Here is a 19,349-nt window from a genome sequence, read left to right on the forward strand (position 1 = left end):
AGAAAATCTGAGATTAGAGACTTTCTTGAACGAAACCAGACCCCTGGGATGTCTTTTTCAGTCATATGGGAGTCACTGAAAGCCTATCTTCGGGGCCAAATTATCTCATTTTCAGCAGCAAGAAAAAAAGCTGACACTGAGCACTTGAAACAGCTATTAGATGATATTTTGCGGCTAGATATAAACTACAGTCACTCACCATCGGAAAGCATCCTTAAAGAACGTCAGACCCTCAAAATGAAATTTGATCTTATTTCAACACAGCAAGTGGAGCAACCTATCCTAAAGTCTAGATATACTTTCTATGAGGGAGAGAAAATTGGCAGTCTTAGCACATCAAATACGTGCAGATCCAATAGCCCATGGGCGGCACCCGTGGTTCTGGTGGGAAAGAAGGATGGCAGCCCGAGGTCCTGCGTGGACTTTTGCTGTCTCAATGCAGTCACCAAGAAGGACTCGTACCCGCTGCCGCGGATCGACGAGGCCTTAGATTACATTACCAGCTCCAGTTGGTTCAGCTCCCTCGACCTACGCAGCGGTTACTGGCAGGTGGAGCTAGCCCCCGACGCAAGGCCTAAGACTGCATTCACCATTGGACAGGGGCTGTGGCAGTTCAGGGTCATGCCATTTGGGCTCTGCAATGCGCCAGCGACGTTTGAGAGGCTGATGGAGAGGGTGCTCGTGGATATCCCTCGTAGCCGCTGGTGCACGGTGGCGACTTCGACAGTGCACTGTCTCACCTGAGCGAGGTCTTTAGTGCCATCCGACGAGCTGGGCTGCGGCTCAACCCCGCGAAATGCCGGCTGTTGGCGAGAGAGACCACGTTCTTGGGCCACGTGATCAGCGCTCGAGGTGTCGCCACTGACCCCGCAAAAATGGCTGCGGTCCGAGACTGGCCGTCTCCCTCGAACGTCAAAGAACTGCGGAGCTTCCTGGGCCTAGCTTCCTACTACCGTCGGTTCATCAAGGGGTTCGCGACGATGGCCAGCCCCCTCCACCGCCTGTCTGACAAGGGCCAGCCGTTTGGCTGGGGGGAGGCCTGTGCTGCGGCTTTTGCACAGCTGAAGGAGGCCCTCACCAGAGCCCCAGTCCTGGCCTACCCCGACGCCCGGCAACCTTTCATTGTGGACACTGACGCTAGCAGTGTAGGAGTCAGGGCGGTCCTTTCCCAGCAGGACGAGGCTGGAGAATGGGTGGTGGCGTACTTCAGTCGTGCCTTGGGGCGAGCCGAGAGGAACTACTGCGTGACCCGGCGGGAGCTGCTGGCGGTGCGGCACTTCCAGCCATATCTGCATGGCTGCCGGTTCCTCCTGCGCACTGACCATGCATCTCTGACTTGGCTCCTGAACTTCAAACACCCAGAAGGGCAGGTGGCTCGCTGGCTGGAGGTCCTTCAGGGCTATGACTTGGAGATCCAGCATCAGGCAGGTCGACAGCATGGCAACGCTGATGCCCTCTCCAGACGGCCCTGCGTAGCCGTCGAGTGCCGCTACTGCCTGCGACAGGAGGAGCGGGCCCAGGAGGTGCTGGGGGTGGCTACTGCTCAGGCCACAGCCGGCGGAGGGGGGTGGCTCCCATTGACAACGCAGCAGCTGAAGCGGGAGGAGGAGGCCGACGCGACGTTGGTTCAGGTGGGAGCCTGGCTCGAGGCGGCGCAATGCCCCGCCTGGACGGGGGTGTCGGTACAGGAGCCCGAGGTGAAGGCCTACTACTCCCAGCACAACAATCTGGAGACCCACGACGGCCTCCTGTACCAGAGATGGCGGGCCCCCGGTCAGGGCAGAGATCTCCTGCAGCTGTTGGTGCCTCGGTCGCTGCGGTCGCTGCGGTCGCAGGTGCTTGAGCTGGTCCACGGCTCGGTGGGGGCAGGACACTATGGGAACGCCAAAACTCTCCGCCGCCTCAGGGGACAGTTCTACTGGCCTGGCTTGTCAATGGGATGTGGAACTTCATGTGCACTGCTGTGACACCTGCACGGCACAGAAGGGCCCAACTCAACGCTCCACTGCCCCCTTCAGCAGTACCTGGTGGGGGGCCCAATGGAAAGAGTGGTAGTGGACGTCCTAGGGCCTTTCCCCATCACCGAGTCAGGGAACCGGTATATGTTGGTGGCTATGGACTATTTCACGAAGTGGCCAAAGGTCTACGCGGTGCCGGACCAAAGCGCAACGACGACAGCCGAGAAGCTGGTGGAGGAGATATTCACCTGTTTTGGGGTCCCGGCTGAGCTCCACAGTGACCAGGGGCGTAACTTCGAATCGAAGGTCTTCGGGGAGATCTGCCGGCGACTGGGGGTGGAGAAGACGAGAACCACACCGCTCCACCCACAAAACGATGGCTTGGTTGAGTGCTTCAACCGCATGCTGGCCACCGAGCTCGCCATTCTCACCAGCCGCCACCAGCGAGATTGGGACCGACATCTGCCCCTGGTCCTTTGGTCGTATCGGATTGCGGTTCAGGAGTCCAGCCAGTGCACACCTGCCGCTCTGATGTTTGGACGAGAGTTCCGGATGCCTGTGGATCTGGTGTTCGGGTCCCCCCCCCAAGCTGGAGATTGATGGTGGGCCAGAGATGGACTACTACAGGAGGCTAAGGGAGCGGCTGCAGGTGGTTCATGACTACACCCGCCAGGCCCAGGCCAGAACCGGAGTACGACAGAAAAGAGCCTACGACACCAAGTGCCGAGGAGGGGGGTTTCATGCCTGGCGACAAGGTTTGGGTGTACTGCCCGGTTCGCAAGAGAGGAGTGTCCCCCAAACTCTGCAGTCACTGGCAAGGGCCGGCAGAGGTCGTGGAGCGGCTAACAGACGTGGTGTACCGTATCCGCATGCCGGGCCCGGGGCACATGGTGGTGTTGCACCGTACCGACCGCTCGCTCCGGCAGATGCCGGGGCAGGGGATGATGGTGGCACCCCATGTTCTGACCCGAGTGACTTTTCCCCCACCTGCCGTGACCGGCCGGTGCGTCAAAAGAAGGCACTTGGACATTTGCAGGACTTTGTGTGGGGTAATGGGGTCATCGGGGACGACTGACCCCTTAGGTGGGGGCTATGTACCTGGTGGTCTTAGTCCGGAGGCTCCTGTGGCGCCTCCCAGAGGGCAGGAGGGTGAAGAGTCCATGTGATGGGTGACTGGGGTCTTTGATGATTTTCCCAGCCCTTTTCAGACACCGCTTCCTGTAGATGTCTTTTATGGCAGGAAGTGGTGCTCCGGCGATGCGCTGGGCAGTTTTCACGACCCTCTGCAACGCCTTCCGGTCCGAGGTAGAGCAGTTCCTGTACCAGACTGTTATACAGTTGGTCAGGATGCTCTCGATGGTGTACCGATAGAAGTTCACCAGGATGTCTGAGGACAGGTGGTTCTTCCTCAGAGTCAATATATATCATTGTGATATTGTTTATTCTATTACTCTTGTTCTCTTCTGCTTGTTTTCTTTTTTCTTTCTCAGCAGGTGATCCAGGTGATCGATATATGCATTTTTTTTCTGCCCGTTCTGTTGGTTTTTGTTTTTTGCCCTTCTCCCCCGTCCCTCTTCTCAGCTGTTTCTCTTTCCCTCTTTCTTTCTCCCCTTCTTTCCCCGAGTCAAGTCTGTCCCATATTCAGTAAGTGAAAATAAAATAAACAATAAAAGGTGAATCAAATGGACCATTACGGCAAGGCTGGGATGGTCAATTTCGTAAAGTAAATCCGTTGGGCATCTTTCTTTGCCTTTAGACAACAATTCTAATGGCAAAAGAGCCAAAAGAGCAAAAAAAAATAAAAAAGAATCGATCCGATACCAATGCTGACTTGGTATCAAATCGATAGCAAGTCGGTATTGATTAATAACGCGATGAATAATGCGATATTGATTCATTAAATCCTGAATCGATTTCTAAATATAAATGTATTTTGCCAGAAACGCAGGGAGCTCACAAAACTATTTCAATGACCACCAAACAGCTAAAACAATAAATGAGAGCAGGTGAACAGATTCCACAAAAAGACGTGAACACAAAGCGGGGACCCGATGCATCAGTGACATGTCGTATTTCTCAGCCGATGACATGAACACGGACATGTCGTCAGGGCAGAAAGTCAACATCTCCACTGATTCTGAGCTGCAGCTTTTGTTCCTCTTCGACCAAAAGAAAGCTTCATTTTTACTGTTTAATACATTTTTTTAAAATTATGCCAAATTTAAAAGCGCTTAGCTTGCTGTTTTTCTGTGTTTTATCCTCAGTTACTTTGAAACAGTTACTGAGTCAAAATTGAATTTAATCAAATCGATTATAGAAATCAGTGACGATACCCAGCCCTAGTGAGTAGCCTAAGCCCAAAAGAAGTGGATGTAGATGTGGGTAATGAGAAAAGATGAAAAGGTTGATAACACATTATATGGAGTAAATGCACTGCCCAAGTGTCCCCTCTCCCCACTGCCTGTCAATAAAGAACTTTGTGTTGACGAGATTGTTAGGTAATCATTTACAAATCTATAATATCTGCATGGACAGCGTTAACTGATGAGGTCTAAAAATTCAATACTTACATTGAAAAGTTTACTCTTCAGCCACCACGCTTCTACCATCTGCTGTTTTTTGTTGTTTTTTTAAAATTAGTTACAGTCAAAGCTGCGCTATGAATTCTGGGATATGTTGGGCCGCGAATGATACACCTGACTCATCCTTCAAGTTCGGGGAAATGAAGGGCACATTTCCGGCCGCATTTGGGATTGGGACAGCCTTCATCACGTCGCTGTGGTGTAATCAGCCTCCAAATGGGGTCTCAAAATTGTACCAAAAACTCTGTACCTCTCTCCATCCAACCACACACTTCTTTCGGTTTGCCATCAGCCCTGCCTGCCTCAGGGAATCCGGGACTGTGACCAACCACTGCACATGCTCCACCGAGGTATCACTATGAATGACAACATCATCCAGGTAGGAAACAGCATATGCAGTGTGAGGACGCAGCTATCGCTACAGGAGGTGCTGAAAAATGGCCGGGGCTTCCAACAAGCCAAACGGAAGTGTGACGAATTGGTACGAACCATACAGAGTGGAGGAGGCCGTTTTTGTCTTTGGACTCTGCAGACAAGGGAATCTGCCAATCAGCTGCGTTTCAAATTGGTGCTCCATGAGAGTCGTGCACACGGGCAGGGGGGAGAACACATCTGCAAAGCGCTGTTGCAATGCAGGAACATCTGCTTTATTGGAATGTGTGAGATGTTAATCACAATGCATCTTAAACACACTCTCTAAAAACGTCATGCCCACAGCACATTGTTGAGAAAAATCTAATATTTTTGTCCTTGAAGATCATTTCAGAGTTTTTAATGAGCTGCAGGAACCCTGTTCTGTGTGAGTGGAGAACAGCCAATCTCCTCCTCTGATAAACCTCCACATGTACCACTGAAAACAGTTAAATTAGTTTGAATCGGAAATCAGGGCCCTATTTCAGGAAGCCGGTTTAGAAAACTCAGAGCGAAAAACGATACTCAGGGTTGAGTAACCCCGAACTGTCCAACTCGGAATATTCCGTTTCAGAAAGGCTGATAACAATTAGTTCAGTCAACGCGGAGTTGCTTTAACCCCAAGTTAAGCGCGCGCACGAGGATACATAAAGCCCTGATTAGTGGAGCACAGATTAAGCGAGTCACCATGGAGACGGAGGGAAAGAAGGCGCGGTCAATGTATTTTACAGCGCTTGAGGCCGAAATTCTGATGGCAGCATATGCCGATAACATGCAAATTCCGTGGAAAAAAGTAACGCAGCCTCAGCTGCAAAAGAAAGGGAGCATGCATGGCAAAACATAGCCGACAGAGTCAATGCGTGAGTGTTAATTTAAACATTGATCTAGGGATTTCCACCCATTTAACACGTTATTTTATTATATTTAATTTAATTTTTTAATTTGTACATTTTATTTTGTGATGTGATGTGAGCGCAGGTGCAACCCAACAGGCCCCAAACGTTCCTGGCAGCAAGTAAAAATGAAATACAAAAATATAGTCCAAACAGGTAAGGTGTAATTGTATTATGAGCCATAGTGCTTGGTCTGTTTGTTCTATGTAAATCGATTGCAGTTAGAGGCTACATTAATTTCCCCTCTGTAAGCACTTATTGAAATTATCTGAGCACATTACAAGTACATATTTTCTTACTCTGTATGCTCATATGCGACCCGTTATAGCCACTAGAAAAAAAGCGGAGGCCCGAACAACAGGTGGGGGTCCTCCACCACCACCACTCACAGAGGCTGAGCAGTTGGCTTCCACATTTGCGATAATGTTGGCAGCATCACATATGATCAGTGCAGAGAACACAAATTAGCATCCATTACTATAATGAAATAATTTGTTAGTTTGAAATGCTACAGGGAACTATGTACCTGTACATTAATGCTGTGGAAAGACTTCCTGTTCACATAGTCTCCTTCATTTACTGAAGGAGCAATGATTGGAATGTGAGTGCCATCTATACAGCCAATCACGCCTGGGAACCCTGAAAATAAATGTAAAATTTAAGTAGCAGTTCAAGTATCACCACATTATGAATTATGCCTGACAGACGGTAGCCTTGTGTAACCAGTATGTAACAAATTATATAAACAATGGGCAAATCAGAAGATTTCAGGAACGACAGGAGCCCAGAGGATGGGTAACCACAATGAAAACACAACGGCAAATGATGAAGCAATAGTTCAACTGTATTTGAAATTTGTGCACTGTATTGCATTTACAATAACAACCAAAATTGTGTGTGCGCACAGATACCCAAAATAAAAAAAGAAAAGAATGTTAGACCCGGGTCTTTTAAAGTGTCAATAGGATCCAGATCAGGCCTGTTTGGTGATCTGGTGAGTTATTGGTGTGAGTTCAGTCCACGATCGATGTATGGTTTGCACTGTTTTGTCCTACCACAGTTCAGGCAACCAGACTTCAAGACTCAATTCCAAATGGGCTGTGGCTCACCATCCATTGCAATGGAAAATTATTATTCTTCTGCGGATTTCCACAAAGTCTGTAATCCAATGTTCTCCGAGGAGTCTCGGCTCCTTTCTCCAACTCAAAAAACCTGACCTAAGAGTGAGGTCAGAATTACTTCAAATGAACATGGTTCACACTTAACTAACACTTCTGTTTAAAGTATAAAGCATGAACAAAATGTGTTTCAGTTTCTAATGTTGTACAACTAATCAAATTCTAAACATTTTCATTACATGGCAATGTAGCTATCACCAATCATTAAAGCAATTCACACTGCTCATTAAAGCAGCAAACTCAATATACTCTGCTCACTGTCAAGTAACAACAGTGATGAATAAAAGTAACACAATAAAACATTTCAATACAACAGATAGACATACTGTTTTTTCCTTAACCTAACAACAGCTAATAAGTTCTCAACTAACGCTTAACAACGGGAGTGAGCGTTTAGCACACTCGCTAGCTACTAGCACACTCGCTAGCTACTAGCATAGTACCGTCACCATTAGCGTTTGTTTTTTGAAGCGAACAACATTAACATTTCAGGATGCCAATCAGCGGCTATAACAGTTTCGTTACTCACCAGTGCAAAGCACTTCGTATTCATAAAACTAGCTTCGGCTATCCAAATCTGGCGGCTAATCAAGCAGACACCAACAGCTTCGCTGTTTCAACAGCTACCACGTTTTCCCCACAGGTACAGCTATGGCGCGTGTGGTCTAAGCAGCCTTAGCAGCGCAACCAAACATGAAAAAACAAGGCGGGACAAACAATCCCATTGGTTGGACTGCATTTGTATCCAGGTCAAAAAATAACCTTTGAGAAACAAAAATAAATAAATAACACCAATAATGCAATTCCATACAAAATAATTTGGATTTTTTCTTTAGAGTCTCTCTCCAATCATGAGTGTTTTTAACTGAACAGAATAAAACACCTTTAATAATAATTACAATAAACAGTCTCTAATTCCATCTGTTTGCCACTGGGCTACACTCTCCCCTCCTAAATTCATGCAAGTCCCTTTGCATGGGAGATGGCTGTGACCTCACCACTTGAGAGAGTGGCTCCTGGTAAGTTCCAACCTCCTTACTCTCTTGCAAAGCATCAGTAAAAGCTAAGCTCAAGCCTTGGAATAAGGATTGCACAATAGATATCAGTGGATTACCCAACTGGGTGTACTGCAGTCTTTCCGGCGGACCTCTATTCCTCACTGAACGTCGAAGAGTGTCCGTTTTATCACCTTCCACGCTCTGTTGTGAATCTTCTTTGTTAAAGGCCTCAGGCTCACTGTCAGAGTCTTCTCTGCTTAGAAGAACATCTCCCTGAAAGGTGGATGTGTCTGCTAAGTCATTTCCACTTCCAGGTACATCAGCAGCCGAGCGTTTTTCACTCACGGCATCCAAGGCTGTATCCTCCAGAATGATTTCTGCATTTCCATGAGACAAGTCTTCTCTGACTACCGTATCATTAACAGCTAAGCAGTCTTCAGTTAAATTTATCTGTGCTGCCTCACCATCATCGGTGTCAGGGGATGATTTTGGAACCTCGTACACTGTGGTGAATCGAATGGTTTCTCTGGGATGCCTCTCACGAAACCAAACAGTATCCTCCTCTGTCTCAGAAGGTTCAGTCTCATCATACTGTTTAGCTGATTGCCGTGTTACAGGCTTGCGTGTGGAGTTTGTCATAACAGGCTTCTCCTTAGTGGGTGTGACAAAACCACAAGGGAGTAGGAGATCTCGATGGACAGTTCGCCAAGGAGCGTCCCTGTTCTCAGGTTTTATTGTGTAAACTGGGAGATCTCCCGCCTGCTTTACCACCACATAAACATCTGACTCCCACTTATCAGCAAGCTTATGTTTCCCTCTTAGGCATACAGCACGCACTAAAACTCTGTCTCCTTTTTCCAATTTAGAAGCGGTTACACGTAAGTCAAATCTGGTCTTATTCTTGTCAGCAATTTTTGCTGCGTTTTGTGCCGCGATCCTGTAACTCTCTTCCAGACGTGACTTCAAACTTTGCACATATTGCGAATGTGACTTGTAGCCGTCATCTCTGAGGGGAAGATCAAAAGCCAGGTCAATGGGCAATCTGGGTTTACGGCCATACATTAATTCATAGGGTGAGTACCCTGTAACGTCGTTCTTTGTACAATTGTACGCATGAACCAATGGTTTCACAAAGCTATGCCACTGTGATTTGTCCTTGTTTTCCAATGTGCCAAGCATGCTCAACAGCGTCCTATTAAAACGCTCTACAGGGTTTCCCCTAGGATGGTAGGGCGTAGTACGAATCTTGTGAACACCCAGGATGTTGCATAGTTCTTTGATGATGTGTGACTCAAAGTCAGGCCCTTGGTCACTATGCAAACGTTCAGGAATGCCGTAATGGACAATGAAATTATCCCAGAGGCACTTGGCAACTGTTTGAGCTTTCTGATTGGGAGTTGGGACGGCAATGGCATACTTAGTAAAGTGGTCTGTAAGTACGAGGACGTCCTTAATATTGCTCCTATCAGGCTCAATGGACAAAAAGTCCATACAAACAAGCTCAAGAGGTCTGGTGGACTTTATGGTGACCAAAGGAGCAGCTTTTTCAGGAAGGGATTTTCTCAGAACACAGCGATCACAGGTTTTAACCTTTTTCTCAACATCTGCAGCCATCCTTGGCCAGTAAAACCTTGTTCTCACCAGGTCGACAGTGCGTTCAATCCCTAAGTGGCCCATATCATCATGGAGGCTATGGAGGACTGTGTCTCGAAACTGCTCTGGAAGAACAAGTTGCCAGGTTACACAACCTCCATCTTGTCGTGTTCGGTACAGTATTTGATTGTGTAGCTCAAGGCGACTGAATTCCCTGATTAGTAAGGGAATATCGGGCAGTTGCTTTCTAACGGTGGGTGGAACCTTGTCCCCAGTCTCGAGTTGAGCTATAATTTCCCTCAAACACGGGTCAGCTCGTTGTTCTGCCCTTAGCTGCTCTACTGGCATATGGGGAATAACTGGTAACCCACCACACTGATCTTCATTCACAAACTCATCTGGTATAGCAGATACAGACATGGCCAAAGAGTCTACCAGGGTGAAAGCACAATCCATCTCTTTGTTTTCACTTGGGCTACAGCCAATGAGGTGCCTCTCACAGATAGCTGGGACCACGTCTGGGCCAAGAGTGACTCCTTGACCAGACAGATGTGTTTCAGTGAACCGCTGTATACGTTCCTGCTCTTTTTGTGAAACGGTGTCATTGAGCAGTTCTCCATGTGGTCGTCTTGAAAGACCGTCTGCATCAGAATTTAACTTTCCAGCTCTGTACTGAAGCTGGAAGTTAAACGTGGAGAGTGCTGCTAGCCAACGATAGCTCATTGCATCCAACTTGGCTGTAGACAGAACATATGTTAAGGGATTGCTGTCAGTTACAACCATGAATTGGCTACCATAGAGGTAATCAGAAAATTTTTCTGTAACTGCCCACTTTAGAGCTAAAAACTCTAGTTTGTGGGCAGGGTAGCGAGAGTCACTCTTGGACAAACCTCGGCTAGCATATGCTATTACTCTCATCTGCCCCTCCTGCTCCTGATACAAAGCAGCACCCAACCCCATAGTGCTGGCATCCGTATGGAGAGTGTAGGGCAACTTGGGGTCAGCAAAACCCAAGATCGGAGCAGTAGTTAGCTTTTCAATGATCGCTCGGAAAGCTTGTTCACACTCTGGAGTCCATCGCTCACCAAAGGGTTTTTTCGGATCATGATACTGAGGAGTGTTAGCTTTGGGCTTGGTACCTTTGCGAAGGGGTGGGTAACCTGAGGTCAGATTGGTGAGGGGCTTCACTAGGTTAGAATAGCTTTTAATGAAGCGTCTGTAATACCCTGCAAAACCAAAAAAAGACCTCAGTTCTTTCAGATCAGTAGGCACTGGCCAAGTTTGCAGAGCCTTCACTTTTTCAGGGTCAGTCTCCACCCCATTACGAGATACAACATGTCCCAAGTACCTCACTGATGTCTGAAAAAATTTACATTTCTCGGGGGATAATTTCAACCCATACTCTTTCAGACGGTTCAGAACTTTGATCAGTCGGGTCTCATGTTCTTCCAGCGTTTTAGAGAAAACAATGATGTCATCAAGGAAGACAAGAACCTCCTTCAGGTTCATATCCCCCATGCATTTCTCCATGAGACGCTGAAATGTGCTTGGAGCATTCGTAATGCCCTGCGGCATACGGTTAAACTCCCAAAATCCAATGGGACAAACGAAAGCTGTCTTCGGTTTGTCAGCCTCTTCAACCTCAATCTGGTAGTAACCAGATTTTAAGTCGAGGACAGAAAACCACTGGGAACCAGTCAGCGTGGAGAAAGTCTCCTCCAAGTTTGGGAGTGCATAAGCATCCTTCACTGTTTGCAGATTGAGCTTCCTGTAATCAACACAGAGACGCACATCCCCATTCTTCTTCCTCACCACCACTATGGGAGAAGAGAAGGGTGATGTGGACTCCCTGATCACACCTGCCTGTTGAAGTTCTAGCAAGTGCTTTCGGACAGCTTCCAGATCATTTGGGTGTATGGGGCGTGCCCTGTGCTTAAATGGAGTCTCATCAGATAGCTTGATTTGATGTTTTACCCGATTAGTTCTCCCAAAGTCAATGTCATTTTGCGCGAAGACCTCTGGCATATTGGCAAGTTTTTGTGTTACTCTCTCACTCCACTCAGCACTTATGGGTGAGTCCTCGAAGTTGAAGTTGAGGCCTAGCTTCTGCTTGGTGCTAGAATCTGGTGTCACCACACAATGCTCATGTGAGAGAACACGCTGAAATGCACTGATTTCCCCAATCACACACTTCTGGGGAATAACAACATCATGATCCAGCTCATTAGTCATTACGACCGGCACTTTATATGGTGCTTTCTGGGGCAAGTCAATGAGGCAAGGTTTAACTAACACCCCACCTGGCAGTGCTGACAAGGAGGGATGTTCTAAGAGGACGGATTTCTCAGTGGTAGGACTGTTTACATCAATGAACCCCTCTAACACTACGGTTTGTCCTGCTGGAACTAGCTGGGGGTCTTTTCCGAGCGAGGTGACCAGACCAAGGCGGTTATCCTTGCACTGCCTGTGTCGCAGCCCCAAAATCTTTAGCACTGCTTTGTAACCATATTGTGATGGTTCATACTCTTCAGGACAGGTATCACGATGGAGTTCGTAAAGTAGATCTAGTGTGTTAGTACCTATCAAAACTAGTGGCTGGGGGACTGTACGAACATCTGGAACCACCAATGCTAGTGTGGGGACTTCAACCTCAGCACCCAAAAACTCTTTGGGGAATACAACATTAATCTCAATGTAGCCTAGATAAGGCACAGATTGGCCATTGGCTCCTTCAACCTCCAAAAGCTCAAAGAGAGGCCGGATCTCATGTTGTGACAGGTTCTGATTGTAAAACGACTGGGGAACAGTGGTGACTTGAGAGCCTGTATCCATTAAGCAGCTAACACAATTGCCCTCTATTTGAACCTGTGCTGTAGTTTTTGCCCCTATTAAACCTTTGGGTAATTTGAAATTACCATGCTCAGCATTCAATGTTAACATTGCACCCTTCTTAGTGGTCACTTTAGGCTTCTTATCAGCGGGACGTGTTTGACCCGTTGCAGTCCCCATCTGTCCCACGACAGGGACTGAATTCAGTTTAACGAGGGTGTGGTTCGGTGTTGGCTTTCCCATAACTGCTGACGGATTCTCAGTTCCTTTCTTTTAGCAGCTACCAGGGCAGGATTTGGATCTGACTCACAGGTGGCCACAATATGACCATCCTCCCCACAACGGAAACAGTACCACGGTTTTGGCTTTACAGTTAAAGCGCTGTGTGGAGGGGGCCCTGGTTCAGTCTTTGCATGGTCAGGTTTTTTAGTTTCATCTTTCTGCATGTGTTCTTTCTTAGAAGCAGTGGGTTTTCTTTGTTTCATGAGTGCTGTCAATTGACTCTTCAAGTCAGCAACTTGCTTCTTTAACTTACTTAGGTCACTTGATTCAGATTCAGCTTGTGTTTCGCTTGTTTCCTGAACACTCTGTCTATGGGAGACAACCTTAGGTTTGGTAGTACCAAGGTGCCGTTTCATTCTACTAGTTTTTGTTTCTTTATAATTTCAATAAAGTTTGGGGAAAAAAAAAACAACCTCTTCGGCCGCTCCCTTCTGCCGTATTTTGCGGCAAAATTATCCACACCCACCGCCGCGCTATGAATTGTGGGATATATGGGACCACGAAGCGTGCACCGGACCACGCTTGATATTTGGGGAAATCGACGGCGCATTTGGAGTATTGTCCCAATTTGAAGTACACTTTGAATTGGGACAGCCGTCGTCGCGTGGCGGTGAGGTAATGGTACTTAAAATGCGTACTTCAAGGGTGCAGACCCTGAATTGGGACACAGCCTCTATCCAATTGTTCAGTCTGACGTCACTAGCAGTGTCTGGACCTAAACTCCACTGCAGGTCCATATATCAAACGATTACTATGGCATTACTGAGAGTTGAAAAACTGTCTAAAGTCTTTCATCTTTAATAAAATGATCAGCGTTCTGCTCTACCAGGTGTAACAATTGAGTTTAACATCCAGGCATCTATGAAAACGGAATTTATGACATTTAACGGAGTTAGAAGTTAGCAGGGAGTAAGCTCACTAGCTTCTATCTAAATACAATATAGCATGTCCTGACTGCGGGGTTTTGGAAACAAATTCAAACTTACAGCTCTGTTATCACTTCCAACATAAATGAAGACGGGAAACTAAACAGCAGTGACGTTTGTAGGGTTACTGAAGTTTGGCTAGCTGGTATATAATGATGTGCTACGTGACCGCTAGCGACACAGCTATGTTAGCATAATATAAACAAGCTAACTTTTTTTTCCACTCAATAAAAGTTAACGTGAGTGTTCTCGGTGGTCATGAACAAATGTAATCGCATGGCAGGATGTTGTAAAGGGACCAAACTTCAGCCAGGAGAACAACTGAGATAATCCATCCACAATACGAGGTTAGTCCTTCATATACTGCTGCATGGGATGGGCTGTAGCTACATCCTAAGGTTTTAAAAACTGAGCTTAAATAAATGATTAGCGGTAATGAAAGCCGAGGGAGGTCAACAGTGATCACTGACTGTTTTAGGAGCTTTTTGAGATCAAATAGAAGAAAATACAAAACATTAAACAGGTTAACAACACAAAAGCCATATTAAACGCAGACTACTTTAGGCCCGGAAGTAGGATTCGTCGCGTCATCACTGAACAACCGGATTATTCACCATGGGTTGCCCTCCCCCAGGCTTGTACCTGTGGCTTCCTGTCCTGGGGGTGGGGGTTGACTGTTCTTGGTGGGGGTTGGTTGTTCTCCTGCCCTGCAGCCCATCCTTTTGTTCATATTCCAAGACTAATTTTCTATATGTATTCTTACCCCCTAGCAACCGCCATTTCATAATGTTCCAAGCAATTACAAACTCTACAGTCTGTCTAACTCCAGTGTATATCAAGCAATCTATTATTCTGAACAGAGCTAAACTCAACATAAACTGAACCCACATTAAAGTTAGCTCGGTGCTTACCTTTAGATGAGCCCACAAAAAGCCGAGAGAAACTCCGTGATGAAGGTGGAAGTCTTTCCAAATACAGGAAACAGATCAGGGAGCAGAGACCCACGTGGTTCACGCTGATCTAAACTGCAATCCAGGAGACAAGGGTGTGCAGATCGATGCAGGAATCGATCCAAACGTTGATAGTGGTATATGTTCCTGTAAGTTCACTACTTTACTCACGTTTCATGAAAAAGCAGCTCTCTCTGCTGGACTCCACTCCTGCACAGACACTTTGCTCCGCCCCCTTTTCCCGGCTCTGCTGTGATTTGTGGCTGTGCGGTCACATGACTCAGTGTCACAAGGTAACCACGTGGAGTGTTATTTCAAAATTAGCGCCAATCTCCTTTCTAGTGATGGTAAATTTGATTCTTTTTACTGAATCGAGTTTGAATGAGTCACTCACCAAAGCGAAACGAATTTTTGAGTCATTTGATTCACTGAGTCAGTTGACCAGAGAGTGCAAAAATGTACATTTTCACTCAAACTTAATTTGTTTCTCTTTTCATGTAAATCCTACTGCTAAGATGAGTGATTCTAAAACAAAAAAACTATTTTATAGAGCAAAAAAGAGCAAAACATTTCTAAAATTAAGCAATTTCCTATCAAAATTTCTTAATAAACATTTATTTTGTTTATTTTTATTTTATTAGTATTTTCCTTAAATGTGTCAAATATATATTTTCTCATCTAAATGTCCACTGAGCTGTGAGCCAGTGGGCGGTAATGCGCCTTAACATTGGTTGCCAACCAAGAAGAAGAAAAAGCTGTGAGCCAGGAGGGAGGGGGTGAGCGAGTCCTGAGTGATTCGCTTATGCTTACGATTCAGCACAGGAGGGAGGGGCTTAGTGAGTCCTGAGTGATTTGCTTACCCTACGATTCAGCACAGGAAGGGAGGGGATGAGTAGCTCAAATGTGCTGTTAGCATGTTAGCAGAGCGATGCTACTGTGAACTGAGGAGCTATTGTCTTGATGTGAGCTTCTACTCAGGGGTTTTTCTTCCAGTTCAGAGCAGAAATTATTTTGTTAAGATACTGGATGTTGTGTTTTTCTCCACAATTTTAATTATAAGCTAGATATATTGCTGCTAACAGCAACAGAGATGAGTCAGTTGGGCTTGTGAATCATGATTCATGAGTCAGTAAAGTGATTCTCGAGTATTGAACAATTCGTTCATGATTCGCGCATCACTACTCCTTTCCCTAAACTCTTTCCTTGGCCTTGAGTAAAACGTCATCGTGAGAGGGAGAATTGCTAAGGACTCAGGGAAAGAGAGGAGCGATGCTGAGAATTAGAACAGCCTTTTTTTAGTAGTGCACACAGCTAACTCTCTCTGCTGAATATGTAAAAAAATAAAAGTGTTACTGTGTTACATGCCTAAATGTTGCTCATGGTCTGATGAGAAATAATGTTTTCTATGAAAAGGGAAAAAAAAACCCAACAACGCTTGGACACTGCTATCATGGGGTGCCTACACAAACGCAAAGCAGGAGATAAAGCATAGCTGAATATGTTTCCAAACCAACTTCCTTCTAAGCCAAAGACTAGAAAATATGGTGAAGCATATCTTCCCTTTGGTTTCACCTGCACAAGTGCCAAGGTAGGTCAAATAATATCAGGCTGATCCTGCCACGATTTGTTCCCCCTGTTCAAATCAAGGAAAAACAGTATCCCACAGCTGTTCATGTTTTTAAACCCATTTTGCACAGAGAGGCTTTTTTTTTAATTTATTGATAGCAATGTTGAATATTATTACACAGGAAAAAAACAACTACATGGAAAATAATTACACCGTGATTCCTCTGCCTTTCTAAATAGAGGGACAGTAACTGCGTGTTTATATGTAAGCGTGTAAAACCTGAAGATAGAGACAAAATACTGTTAATCTGACTATCTGCCATTCCTCTCATGTAAGCAATAACATGGCGCACAGCGTGACATGAAAAGAGGCACATACCTTTAACGTTGCATGACAAACAGAACAGTTGTTCACTGTTGTTCCTGTTCAAACAGGACGTTGCATTCCTCGTCCACACATAAAGGTAAAAAATGAGTTAAAAACATCTCCGTTTTCGGTGATTCAAAACACCGTTTACGTGTGGACGAAACAGCTGCATTTTCAAAAATACCCATGTAGGTGTGGACGTAGCGTAAAATAGTTAGTAGTTTATTTTATTATTACCTGCAGATTACTTGTATTTGCTTAATTTTTTTTAATAAATGTTTGAGGTGTGAAATAAACCGCAATTGAGCAAAATATGGGTGTGTGTGGTTGGAGGATGTGTTAGTGCGTGTGTGTGTGTGTGAACTCGCGAGGGGGGGGGAGCGCGAACATTTTTCTGTAAAACAAAGGGAGGCCCAGTCAAAAAAGTTTGGGAACCACTGCTTTAGCACATCGAACAGTCGGCCGTTCACAGAGTCCAGGTTTAAAGAATGAAATCGTTTGCACTGATGCATCTCTCCTCTGGATAAATCTGTTCAATGACAAAAAGACTGAGGTGATGGTTTTTGGTAGCCCTAAATGTGTATTTAGATGCCAGCTGATGACTGTCCCTTAATGTAATCAGAACTGAGCATAAACATAGAAGAGATTGTGCTTGTGCTGTAGCAGCACCAAAACGGTGGAACAATCTGCGTTTACAGATAAGACAGGCCTCTTCTGTTTGTTTGTTTGTTTGTTTGTTTGTTATTATTTGATTCTATGCTGTTTTATCTTGTTTTAAATATAGGGCTGTTTCAATTTTGATGTTTTTTGTTTTTTACCATTTTGTTTTATTCTATTAGTCCTGTGCTGGGTATTTTAAAGTGCTTTATGAATAAAGATGGTTTTGATTGGATAAAATTAAATACATATTGTTTTCTTAGAATTTATCGTTGTGATCCAGTGTTACTCTTTTTCTCCTCCCTGTTAAGGATCTCTGTGACTACAATAAAATTCCCTCCATCAATCACTGAACTGCACTGAAGTAAAACTTAATCCTCTAAATATTACCTGCCTAATTCCAACTTTTTTCATTATCTTCAGGCTAGAGATTTTGTAAAAACGCAGTTCCCTTACTTTTCCAATCGGCCTCCAGAAACAAATCTGGATATCATCCTGCAGACGAACCCTCATTGGCCTTGTATAAAATACTAGATGCTTTTGTCCCCAAATCAATTTCTCATATTAAGCTGAGTTGGGAGGAAGAGCTACAGACAACCCTGCCAGAACAGCAGTGGGATTCTGCTTTGAAATTGATTCACTCGTCCTCAATTTGTGCTCGTCATGCTTTGATTCATTGCAAGGTGGTCTATAAAGTACACTATACAAACGCAAAATTATCTAAAATCTATCCAACCATTAGTGATGCCTGTAGCAGATGCGGACTATCGCCTGTCAACCATGTCCACATGTTTTGGTCTTGTTCGAAACTGAGTGCATTTAGGAGGAATATATTTGACACACTTAGCCAAGCATATGGCCAGACTGTCCCTCGTGTCATGTCATTGTTGAAATCAATAAAACAAAGTTGGAAAAGTAAAACTTAATCCTAAGGCCTGCAATACACCAAAGGACATCACTAATAAACACTAACTATACAGAACTTTAAGGTCACTTTGATTAGTCAATATAGATTATAATCTTGAGCTCATATTTTGTTCTCTGTTCTTCTTGCACCAACATTTTTTTCTGCAGGTAAGAATAGTCATTAAGAACTATCTTCAGTGTAAAGAAGAACAAGAAGTATTGGAAGTGATTGTACAGCCCCCACAGAGCACATCATCAAGTTTGTCTGGGATCACATGAAGAGAGAGAAGGATGTGAGGAAGCCTACATCCACAGAAGGTCTGTGCTTAGTTCTCCAAAATGTTAAGAACAACCTACCAGCTGAGTTCCTTCAAAAACTGTGTGCAAGTGCACCTAGAAGACTTGATGCTGTTTTGAAGGCAAAGTGTGTTCACACCAAGTATTGATTTGATTTAGAGTTCTCTTTTGTTCATTCACTGCATTTTGTTGATTGAGCTAGCAGGGCTCAAACTAGAACACCGATCAGTCATATTTGTAGGTTATTGCCAATAACATTCAACTATTAAAATACATTTTGCTAAAGTGACTTTAATGTCTCCTGTATTAGATCAAAATAAGAGAAAACAGATAACCACTGTTGTGATACCCTTTATCTCTCACCTGGGTTTGTTGCTTTTGTCAAGTCAATTAATACAAAGAAGGACTGGCTTTGTTGAGCTTCCTCAGTTAAAACACTAACACAGGTACACACTTAGCCTGTATTTTTGTAGGAAAATTACATTCTGGCAACTTTAGCTCACCATCTGCAAACTTAAAATGTGAAGTTCAAGATTACAGAAAACACTCTGAAGCAGAATTAAGAGAAACTCTATATTTGTTTCTTTATCAGTACCTGTGAGAAGACAGTTCATACTGTGTTGTTCTCTCTGCAAAGGTTTCTATCAGTAAATCTCAGAGAGACAAAGTAAACATTTACCGTCAGGTCCCGAGCTACTGCTAAAGATACTGTTAGGATACATCACTGAAGATGCGTACCAGTGCATCCAGGAGATGTGTCTTTATAGTTAAACTCTGGCTGAGCCAGTGATGCCTAGGAAGAGACTAGGTGACAACCAAGAAAGTTTGGTGACTACTGGAGAGACAGATGACAGCTCGGTAAGATGGCTCCAGGGGCAGGGTGGGCTAGCATCCCGGTCTGCAGTTTTCGTGAGAAAGCACCCCAAAAAGCTACGGAAAGCCCTAAAGAAAGATAC

The 19,349-nt window shown here is 45.1% G+C and overlaps 1 protein-coding gene and 1 long non-coding RNA gene across 2 annotated transcripts in view; both read right to left on the reverse strand.

Moving 5' to 3' along the window:
• Positions 1-14,836, reverse strand: part of LOC147334027 (uncharacterized) — a 30,275-nt gene extending 15,439 nt beyond the window's left edge. Inside the window, exons 1-2 of the long non-coding RNA XR_015128471.1 lie at positions 14,772-14,836; positions 14,562-14,675 (exon numbers count right to left, since the gene is read on the reverse strand). This is a non-coding gene — a long non-coding RNA (uncharacterized LOC147334027). The remainder of the gene's footprint in view (positions 1-14,561; positions 14,676-14,771) is intronic.
• Positions 1-19,349, reverse strand: part of LOC147334018 (CXADR-like membrane protein) — a 262,370-nt gene that overhangs the window by 200,606 nt on the left and 42,415 nt on the right. The window lies entirely within an intron of this gene.

Source organism: Aulonocara sp. 'chitande type north' Nkhata Bay, linkage group LG3 (assembly GCF_057382095.1).
Source record: "Aulonocara sp. 'chitande type north' Nkhata Bay isolate Kocher_YH1m ecotype deep benthic linkage group LG3, A_spYH_male_GT1.1, whole genome shotgun sequence".
NCBI classification, from domain to species: Eukaryota; Metazoa; Chordata; class Actinopteri; order Cichliformes; family Cichlidae; genus Aulonocara; species Aulonocara sp. 'chitande type north' Nkhata Bay.